The sequence below is a fragment of the Sus scrofa genome, chromosome X (assembly GCF_000003025.6).
Source record: "Sus scrofa isolate TJ Tabasco breed Duroc chromosome X, Sscrofa11.1, whole genome shotgun sequence".
NCBI classification, from domain to species: domain Eukaryota; kingdom Metazoa; phylum Chordata; class Mammalia; order Artiodactyla; family Suidae; genus Sus; species Sus scrofa.
Window position 1 is genome coordinate 71,405,741 of NC_010461.5, and position 4,053 is coordinate 71,409,793.

Consider the following 4,053-nt stretch of genomic DNA (forward strand, 5'->3'; position numbering starts at 1 on the left):
TGTAGTGGAAGGTAAGAGGATGGCTGGGGCGGCGGTGGTGGACGGGACCCGCACTATCTGGGCCAGCAGCCTGTCGGAAGGGACTTCAGCACAAAAGGCTGAGCTCATGGCCCTCACGCAAGCTTTGCGGCTGGCCGAGGCGAAATCCATAAACATTTATACGGACAGCAGGTATGCCTTTGCGACTGCACACGTGCATGGGGCCATCTATAAACAAAGGGGGTTGCTTACCTCAGCAGGGAGGGAAGTCAAGAACAAAGAAGAAATTCTAAGCTTGTTGGAGGCCTTACATTTGCCAAAAAGGCTAGCCATTATACATTGCCCTGGACATCAGAAAGCCAAAGATCTCATCTCCAAAGGAAACCAGATGGCTGACCAGGTCGCCAAACGAGCTGCCCAGGGTGTTAACCTTCTGCCTATAATAGAAACGCCCAAAGCCCCAGAACCCAGGCGACAGTACACCCTAGAAGACTGGCAAGAGATAAAAAAGATAGACCGGTTCTCTGAGACCCCAGAGGGGACCTGCTATACCTCAGATGGGAAGGAGATCCTGCCCCACAAAGAAGGGTTAGAGTATGTCCAACAGATGCATCGTCTAACTCACCTCGGAGCTAAACATCTGCAGCAGTTGATCAGAACATCCCCTTATCATGTTCTGAGACTACCAGGAGTGGCTGACTCGGTGGTCAAACATTGTGTGCCCTGTCAGCTGGTTAATGCTAATCCTTCCAGAATACCTCCAGGAAAGAGACTAAGGGGAAGCCACCCAGGTGCTCACTGGGAAGTGGACTTCACTGAGGTAAAGCCGGCTAAATACGGAAACAAGTATCTATTGGTTTTTGTAAACACCTTTTCAGGATGGGTCGAGGCTTATCCTACTAAGAAAAAGACTTCAACCGTGGTGGCTAAAACAATATTGGAGGAAATTTCTCCAAGATTTGGAATACCTAAAGTAATAGGGTCAGACAATGGTCCAGCTTTCGTTGCCCAGGTAAGTCAGGGACTGGCCAAGATATTGGGGATTGATTGGAAACTGCATTGTGCATACAGACCCCAAAGCTCAGGACAGGTAGAGAAGATGAATAAAACCATTAAAGAGACCCTCACCAAATTGACCACAGAGACTGGCATTAACGATTGAATAGCTCTCCTGCCCTTTGTGCTCTTCAGGGTTAGGAACACCCCTGGACAGTTTGGGCTGACACACCACTCCCCCCCCCCCGTTGGTAGAAATTGCCTCTGTACATAGTGCTGATGTGCTGCTTTCCCAGCCTTTGTTCTCTAGGCTCAAGGCACTGAGTGGGTGAGGCAGCGAGCGTAGAAGCAGCTCCGGGATGCCTACTCAGGAGAAGGAGACTTGCAAGTTCCACATCGCTTCCAAGTTGGAGATTCAGTCTATGTTAGACGCCACCGTGCAGGAAACCTTGAGACTCAGTGGAAGGGCCCTTATCTTGTACTTTTGACCACACCAAGGGCTGTAAAAGTCAAAGGAATCTCCACCTGGATCCATGCGTCCCATGTTAAGCCGGCGCCACCTCCCGACTCGGGGTGGAGAGCCGAAAAGACTGAAAATCCCCTTAAGCTTCGCCTCCATCGCCTGGTTCCTTACTCTAACAATAACTCCCCAGGCCAGTAGTAAATGCCTTATAGACAGCTCGAACCCCTATAGACCCTTATCCCTTACCTGGCTGATTATTGACCCTAGTACAGGTATTACAATCAACAACACTCGAGGCGAGGCCCCCTGGGACACCTGGTGACCTGAACTACATGTATGCCTCTGATCGATAATCCCCGATCTTAGAGCCACATCCCTTGACGTAATCCATAGTTATGGGTTTTATGTCTGTCCAGGACCCCCAAATAATGAAAAACTTTGCGGGGACCCCAGGGATTTCTTTTGTAGGAAATGGAGCTGTGTTACCTTTAACGATGGGGATTGGAAATGGCCAACCTCCCAACAAGATTGGGTGAGCTTCTCCTTTATTAACTCTTTCAAAGAACTTTGGGGGTCCCGAAGAGATATAGAGGGGGAAGATTCCTTATTAGGTTCATTTGATGGTCGCAAACAAAACACAGACTGTTCCCCGTCAGACCTAGATTATCTAAAAATAAGTTTCACTGAAAAAGGAAAACAGGAAAATATTCAAAAGTGGATAAATGGTATGAACTGGGGAATAGTTTTTTTATAAATATGGAGGGGGAGCAGGGTCCACTTTAACCATTCGCCTTAGGATAGAGACGTGGACGGAACCCCCTGTGGCAGTGGGACCCGACAAAGTACTGACTGAACAGGGGCCCCCGGCCCTGGAGCCACCGCATAACTTGCCGGTGCCCCAATTAACCTCGCTGCGGCCTGACATAACACAGCCGCCTGGCAACGGTACCACTGGATTGATTCCTACCAACACGCCTAGAAACTCCCCCAGTGTTCCTGTTAAGACAGGACAGAGACTCTTCAGTCTCATCCAGGGAGCTTTCCAAGCCATCAACTCCACCGACCCTGATGCCACTTCCTCTTGTTGGCTTTGTCTATCCTCAGGGCCTCCTTATTATGAGGGAATGGCTAGAGAAGGAAAATTCAATGTGACCAAAAAACATAGAGATCGATGTACACGGGTATCCCAAAATAAGCTTACCCTTACTGAGGTTTCTGGAAAAGGCACCTACATAGGGAGGGTTCCCCCATCCCACCAACACCTTTGTAACCACACTGAAGCCTTTAATCGAACCTCTGAGAATCAGTATCTGGTACCCGGTTATGACAGGTGGTGGGCATGTAATACTGGATTAAGCCCTTGTGTTTCCACCCTGGTTTTCGACCAAACTAAAGATTTTTGCGTTATGGTCCAAATTGTCCCCTGGGTGTATTACCATCCCGAAAAAGCGGTCCTTGATGAATATGACTATAGATATAATCGGCCAAAAAGAGAACACATATCCCTGACACTAGCTGCAATGCTCAGATTGGGAGTGGCTGCAGGCGTGGGAACAGGAACAGCTGCCCTAATCACAGGACCACGACAGTTGGAGAAAGGACTTGGTGAGCTACATAGAATTATAACGGAAGATCTCCAAGCCCTAGAAAAATCTGTCAACAACTTAGAGGAATCCCTAACTTCTTTATCTGAAGTGGTTCTACAAAACAGGAGAGGATTAGATCTGTTATTTCTAAAAAAAAGGTGGGTTATGTGTAGCCTTAAAAGAGGAATGCTGCTTTTATGTGGATCATTCGGGAGCTATCAGGGACTCCATGAACAAGCTCAGAGAAAGGTTAGAAAAACATCACAAAGAAAGAGAGGCTGGCCAAGGATGGTTTGAGGGATGGTTCAACAAGTCCCCATGGGTAACCACCCTGCTGTCTGCTCTAATAGGACCCCTAGTGATCCTGCTCCTGTTGCTTACAGTTGGGCCTTGCTTAATTAATCGGTTTGTTGCCTTTGTCAGAGAACGAGTGAGTGCAGTTCAGATCATGGTACTTAGACAGCAGTACCAAGGCCTTCCCAGCCAAGGAAAAACTGACCTTTAGCCTTCCCAGTTCTAAGATTAGAACTATTAACAAGAGAAGAAGTGGGGAATGAAAGGATGAAAATGCAACCTAACCTTCCCAGAACCCAGGAAGTTAATAAAAAGCTCTAAATGCCCCCGAATTCCAGACCCTGTTCCCTGCCAGTAAATAGGTAGAAGGTCACACTTCTTGCTGTTCCGGGGCCTGCTATCCTGGCCTAAGTAAGATAACTGGAAATGAGTTGACTAGTCGCTTATCTGGATTCTGTAAAACTGACTGGTGCCATAGAAGAATTGATTACACATTGAAAGCCCTAGTGACCTATCTCAACTGCAATCTGTCACTCTGCCCAGGAGCCCGCGCAAATGCGGACCTCCGGAGCTGTTTTAAAATGATTGGTCCATGGAGCGCGGGCTCTCGATATTTTAAAATGATTGGTTTGCGAAGCGCGGGCTTTGTTGTGAACCCCATAAAATCTGTCCCGATTCCGCACTCGTGGCCGCAGTCCTCTACCCCTGCGTGGCGTACGACTGTGGGCCCTAGCG

At 48.3% G+C, this 4,053-nt stretch overlaps 1 pseudogene; it reads left to right on the forward strand.

Annotated features, from left to right (window-relative positions):
- On the forward strand, positions 1,509–3,598 carry LOC110257729 (annotated as a pseudogene).